Consider the following 6,916-nt stretch of genomic DNA (forward strand, 5'->3'; position numbering starts at 1 on the left):
CCCTTGGGTAATTCTTTATAGCTTTTTAAATTTATTTATTTTTTATTTTTGGCAGAACCAGGGATTGAACTCAGGCCCTTGGGCTTGCCAGGGAAGCACTTATTCCACTGAGCCATCTCCCTGCCACTTGAAGCAACTTTACATTAACAACTCCATCCCCACTCTATAGATGAAAGGCTGAGGCTCAGAGAGATGAAGTGAATTGTTCAGTGTTACACAGCATCAAATTAGTAGCATAATGTTAAGGTTAGGTCCAACCTACTTAGACAAGGGCCCAGGCTCCACTCTCCCACGCTGGGGTATGTAAAAAACGTGGGCACCATTCACTTCTCTTTTTTTTCCCACATAGGGTCTCCCCAGGTAGTTCAGGCTGGGCTTGAACTCATGGCTTTCCTCTTGCCCCAGCTTCTCAAATGGTATAATTTTTTTTGCCGGTACCAGGGATCAAACTCAGGACCTTGTGCTTGCTAGGCAGGCACTTATGTCACTGAGCTAAGCTAACTCTCTGACCCTTAAGTGGTGAGATTAATATGGCTCTTTCACCAAATCTGGGTTGACTGAGACTAAAGTTGTAAAATGAACCAACAATCCCTTCTTCCCAGAACTGAGTGGACTAAGAGAAGCTGAATGAAATCTTTTTCAGGGTGTCCTAGGTAAAGCATCCTCCTCGTTTGGCTACGAGTGTTAGAGAACTGTTTGCAGCATTGTTAAGATTCAGAGATAACAAAGGCACAATAGCCTCAGTATAAGGTAGCTGTTATTCTACTCGGTGGGGGTACCCGATTCTCAAAGAGGGTTTTTTTTTTTTCCGGAACCGGGGTTTGAACTCAGGTCCTTGCGCTTGCCAGACAAGCACTTATTCTACTGAGCTATCTCCCCGGCCCCTTCAAAGAGGTTCTTAAAGTAGAAAGTTTGCAAACTGATGGCATTGGTTGTTGGATGCTGCTGGGAAACTCTTCACATAAACGGAGGCTGTGCTGTGAAGGTAGGCTGCCACAGGGATTAGAAAATCAAGTTTCTACTTCTAATTTGGTTCGTCTCTCTGGGGAAATCTTTTAAAAAGCGGGGTGGGGTGAGGTGGGAGGTTGGTGTTTTCAGTCTCAGCCATGACGCACCCCGAGCGAACGTAAGAACCTGGGTCAGAAGCGCTCAGCGGCCGAACGCAGTCTTAGGGCGGACTACGTTTCCCACCGTGCTCCGCGGGCGCGCCAGTGCCTTACGCTAACACGTGAGTTCCCCCACCCATTACTGTCTCTCGCGAGAGGACGGGCCGCACCGGCGGTAGTGTTAGCGAGCTGTGGTGGTTGTGGTGGTGGTGGTGGTGGCGGCCGAGACGGCGGCGGCCATTTTGGTGAGGCCTCGGCAGCGGCGGCGGCGGCGGCAGCGGCTCACTGGGAATAGCGTCTTTCTTCTTTACAACTCACTGCCCGCGTCTCTGTGCCGTGAGAGGAGGCAGTAGAGGCAAGGCGGTGGCAGTAGTCGCGTTCCCCAGGGGAATTTAAAGGCTGTGAAGGCTGCGGCCAAGAGGGGGCCCTCCCCCCTCCTCGGCGGGAGGGGGGGTGGTGCGCACGCCCCCGAGGACGCAGGTAAGGAGAGGGAGATAAGATGGCGGACGTTTCACAGTCCTCCCGCCCCTGACAGGCGGCTGCGCGCGCATGTTTCCGCCACCGCCTCCCTCCCACCTTCCCGGGGTGCTGCGCGCGCACCTTCAGCCGGGGCCCCGGGGCCGGTGCGCGAGGCTGTCGGCGCGCGCCCATAGAGACAGAGGGGGCCGGAGCCGGCCGGCCCTGAGCCCCGGCGCGGCACTTCTCCCCTCCCGCCCGTCTGCGCACGCGTGCCCGAGCCAGCGAGCCCTGAGAGGACGGACCCAGGTGCGCTGCTGCCCGCCCACCTCACCAGTCACTCGGGCACGCGGGAAGGAGGGGGGCGTGGGACGAGGGGTCGGGGTGCGCGCCCACCACATATAAATAGGGGGCCAGGACCTGGAGACACGAGCCCTCTCCCTCCGAGCTTCTGGTGGCCTGGTGATGGGGGGGTTCCTTGGCGGGCGTGGGCAAGGGGCTTCCAGGTCTTGCGCCCCTTCTGTGCGTGGGCTTGGGTTCTAGCGGGAGCCCCCGGGCCGTGCGCGTTGCCGGCTCGCTCCGCCTCCGGCCGCGCACGCGCGGGCCCCTCCCCCATTCTGGCGCGCACGTTGGGTGGGGTGGGAGTCCGGGAGGGGGCGGGACTAGTCTAGGGCTAGTGGCATCTCGGGCAGGGGTCAGGGGTCATGCTGGGTCAGTCTGCGGGGAATGCTTGGCTAGGGTGAGCAGATGAAAGAGTGAGGTCAAGAGTTCAGTCTTCTTACATGCAGGTTAGCCAGGATCCTGGGAGTTTTGTGGAGTAGGGAGGAATCAAAGGCGGCACCGCGGTTAAGGAATTTCCTTAAACACTGGGGAAACACTTCCGGGCTCCCAGTGGGTTTAGCCCTGCTCGTTTCCGGCGCATGGTTCTTCCCTGTATGGCCATACTCATTTATCTGACTGCTCCTTAGTGTTTTTTTGTAAGTTTCTGGTTTAGGGAAGTGTCTGGTGGCACAGCTACAGGATTCACCTGGTCCTGCCCTGAATCTTGGATATAGGTTCCTGTGATAGGCATGTTTGTTTACTTTCCTTGTAGATTCTGTTTTTATTCCAGTTGACTCCTCACTCGAAAGAATCAGACTGCTAGATAACCCGCATGTATGAATTTCTGGATGTGACAGCTATTTCTGCTTTGTTATTTGGCTTTCATTGTGTGATTGAAGGTTTTTACATTTAAGCTTTTATTTATTTATTTTGCAGGATTGAACTCAGGACCTGGCCAGGCAGATGTATATGCTGCTGAGCTATATCCCTGGCCTCTAGGCTTTTGAAACTTTTTGTTTTCTTGTTCTGCCTTCAGCCAGAATTTTTATGTCTGTGTTGAATTTTGTCCCCACAAAACATGATTTGCTTACATTCTTCTGAGATTTGAGATTTTCATACTGTTGTGGGAACCGATTGGGGTACATTTGGAAGTCTCAAAAAATTACAGTAAGGTCTGAGGAGAGGGCTCAGTAGAATGAGCGTTTCCCTGGCAAGTGCAAGGGCCTGAGTTCAATCCCCGGGTCTGCCAAAGAAAAAAAAGTTGCAGCCAGGGAGATGACTCAGTGGAATAAGCACTTCCCTGGCAAGAGCAAGGGCCTGAGTTCAATCCCTAGTTCCGCCAAAAAAAAAAAAAGAAAAAAAAGTTGCAGTAAGCCAGGTCCATACGATGGTGCAGACCTGTAATTTCAGACTGGGGAGGCTGAGACAGGAAAATAGCCAGTTTGAGCCCTAGGGTTCATAGCAAGTTCAAGGCCATTTTGAATTATGTAATGAGATCCCAACTCCAAAAACCAACCAACCAACAACAAAGCTGCAGTAAATCATGAACTTCGATGAATATTGGTGAACGTGGATAGATTCCTGACTGCTGGTTTCCTTCCATTGTGTTTTATTTTAGGTGTAATTCTCCTCATTACGGCGGCACCGTGGAAGTGCAGACTTTCACAGGGGGTGTGGTCTCAGCTCACACAGGTGAGGGTTCAGATGCCTTTTTTTTTTGGTACCAAAAATTGAACCCAGGACCTTATGCTAGTGAGAGAAAATACAAGAATGGGACTAATTATGGTTGATACTTACAGAGTTTTGTTGGAAGAACGACAATGACACCTTAGGTGTTGAATTCAGTTCAAAATTTGTGTTCCAACACTGACACATTCAAGAGCTGATTTCTTTTTTTTTTTTTGTGGAACTGGGGATTGAACTCAGGCCTTTGTGCTTGCCAGTGAAGCGCTTATTCCACTGAGCCATCTCCCTGGCCCCTCAAGAGCTGAATTTTTAACCAAAGAAATAATGAGAAGACAGGTGTGGTGGCGCATGCCTGTAGACCTAGCATTTTGGAGGCTGAGACAAGAAGTTCACTGTGAGTTCAAGACCAGTAGGACTACAGAGTGAGTGTAAGGTCAGCCCAAACTGTACAGGGAGACTATGTCTCAAAAAAAAAAAAAAAAAAAAAAAAAAGATAGTGTGAAACCAAATAATTGATTTTGAGGCCCAAAGATTACACTTTATTTATTTGGTAGGTCTTGCTATGCAGTTCAGACTTATAGTGATCCTCTTGTCTCAGCCTCCCCAGCACTGGGATTACAAGTGTGTGTCACCACACTCAAAATGGCATGCGGTATCAGGAATGGAACCCGGGTTTTTGCGCTTGCCAGGCAGGCACTTAGATCACTGAGCTATCTCCCCAGGGCGCGCCCCCCCCCCCATTACACTTACAAGTTAATTTGTCAAGGATCTTAACAGATTTGGCAATAATTTCTTCACTTGTATTGTTTTCAGTTTTCCTTAGTTTTACTGCTGGTATCACTAACTTTGCTTGGAATCATGGTTATGGTATTTTACGCAAATGCACAAAAAGCAAAGCACAATGACAAATGTTTTAATCAACTAACAAGCTCTGTATATTGTCTGGGTGAGTGTGGTGCTTAGACTGAAGCACCACCCCTTTATGTCCACAGTGAAAAAGTGTGTGACTCACTTTCAGCCTGTACAGGTTTTTCCAAGTTCCATTTTTGTTTGACTACACGTAAAGTGAAGAACACTTAGCTGATTTTTATTTTTATTTATTCATTTTTTTAATGTATTTGTCTTTGATTTTGTTTATTTTTGGTGGATCCAGGGCTTGAACTCAGGCCCTTGCACTTGCCAGGGAAGTGCTTATTCCACTAAGCCATCTTTCCGGCCCCTTTTAATGTATTTGGTTGGTGCAGGGTCTCACTATGCAGTTTGGGCTCATGGTGACCCTCTTTGTTTTCAGCCTCCCCAGCTCTGGGGTTAAAGGCATGTGCCACCACTCCAGGACTCTGGCCTGCTCAGCCCACCCAGGGGTGGGACTGGCATGGTGTGTGTTGCAGGATCCAGCCACAGCCCCTGCACTTGCCAAAGCTTGCTGAGGCAGGCACATTAGTCTGCTGAGCTATCTCAGCGGCCCCCAGATTATTATTTTTTTTAACTTTGCTGTTTGAGTAGTGAAAAACTCCAGTTTGGAGCCATTCAGCAACTGTGTAGGAATATCTGCATCTGGATTTTCTGTGGAGGGTTTGATGTTAGTGGTACAACAACCAAAATGAGGGTGTGGATGGATAAAGATTGGATCACCTTCCCTCTGCCAGGGAGAGTAACAAGGTCTCTATGGCTAGACATAGTGTATTCCTCTAATCCCAGCACTCAGAAGGCTGAGGCAGGAGTGCCCCAAGTGTGAGGCCAGCTTAGACTGTATAGCAAGACTCCATCTTGGGGCTGGTGAGATGGCTCAGTGGTCTAAAGCACCTACTTAGAACAAGTTTAGCAAAGCACAGGGACCGCGGTTCAATTCCCCAGCACCTCATGCCAGCCAGCCCCGCCCCCTGGTGGGCTGAGCTGGCCCCCCCCCACAAATAAATAAAATTTAAAAAAATAAAGACTCCATCTTAAAAAAAGTTCTTCATGGTTGTGGTATGATATTACCTGGGTCTAAATTCTACTTTCAGGGCCGGGGAGATGGCTTAGTAGAATAAGCGCTTGCATGGCAAGTGCAAGGGCCTGAGTTCAATCCCCAGTTCTGCAAAAAAAAAAAAAAAAAAAATCTACTTCTTTCATGTGTGATCTTTTTTCAAGGATGTGTTCTCAGGTCTTATTTGAAGTAGAGAGCTGAAGGGCCAGCCAGATAGCTCAGCAGACTAAAGAGCCTGCTTAGGCAGATGCAGGGACCAGGTTCGATCCCTGGCATGCCGTGCTGGCCCCATCTCCAAGGTGCACCGAGACAGCTACTGAGACTGGGTGTGGTGGCACGCACCTGTAATCCCAGCACTTGGGAGGCTGAAACTGGATCACTATGAGTCCAATCTGTGTAGTGAGACCCTGTATAAATTAAAAAAAAAAAGATGAAGTAGAGAGCTAAATGTTGTAGCACACAATTGTAATTTCCTTCACTTGGGCAGTTGAACCAGAAGAGTAATACTGGAGTAACAGTTTATATGGGTTAGACACTTTTTCTGTCAAACCCCCCCGCCCATTTGAGATAGGATGCTAAGTCACTAAATTCTACAGGCTGGTTAAAGTCTTCCTGTGTAATTCCAAGCATGGTAGTGCATGCCTGTAATCCCAGCACTTGGGAGGCTGAGGCAGGAGGTTTACTTCAAAGTTCAGGCAAGCCTGGGATATAAAAAGTAAGTGCAAGGGTCTGGGGAGATAGCTCAGTAGCATAAGAGCCTGCCTAGCAAGTTCATGGTCCTGAGTTTGATCCCCACTACCAACACTGCCTCTCCAAAGAAAGTAAGTTTAAAGTTAGCCTGAACTATATTGTGAGACCCTGTCTCAAAAAAAAAAAAAAAAAAGAAAAAGAAAGAAAGTGTAGTATGGCTGCCCTTGAATTCATGTAGCCTAGGCTGGGTTTGAATTTGAGATATCCTTTCTTAGTCTTTTTGTGTGTGTGTGCTTTTAGTACAGTGTCTACAGGGTCTCGCTACACAGATCAGACTCATAGTGATCCTCCTGTTTTCAGCTTCCCAAGTGCTGGGATTACAGGTGGCTGTCACCACGCCCAGTCTCAGTTGCCTTCTAAGCATGCCCCAGAGGGATGGCCAGGATGGGCTGGCACAGCATGCGAGGATTACACCCTGGCGTCTGCCTAAGCAGGTGCTTTAGTCCGCTGAGCTATCTGACTGGCTCCATTACAGGTGAATCGAACATCAGGACTGCTGTACCACTAAGCTAGATTCCTAGCTCTTTTTGATTTTCTTTGCTGCTGGGGCTGGTGAGATGGATCAGTGGTCTAAAGTACCTACTTAGAACAAGCTTAGCAAAGCACAGGGACCGCAGTTCAATCCCCCAGC

The 6,916-nt window shown here is 49.1% G+C and overlaps 1 protein-coding gene across 1 annotated transcript in view; it reads left to right on the forward strand.

Moving 5' to 3' along the window:
- Positions 1 to 918: 918 nt before the first annotated feature.
- Positions 919 to 6,916, forward strand: part of Srcap (Snf2 related CREBBP activator protein) — a 68,685-nt gene continuing 62,687 nt past the window's right edge. Inside the window, exons 1-2 of the mRNA XM_023710065.1 lie at positions 919 to 1,586; positions 3,502 to 3,575. The gene's annotated coding sequence lies outside the window, so the exon portion shown is untranslated. The remainder of the gene's footprint in view (positions 1,587 to 3,501; positions 3,576 to 6,916) is intronic.

This window comes from Octodon degus, unplaced genomic scaffold (assembly GCF_000260255.1).
Source record: "Octodon degus isolate 3935 unplaced genomic scaffold, OctDeg1.0 scaffold00001, whole genome shotgun sequence".
Taxonomy (NCBI): Eukaryota; Metazoa; Chordata; class Mammalia; order Rodentia; family Octodontidae; genus Octodon; species Octodon degus.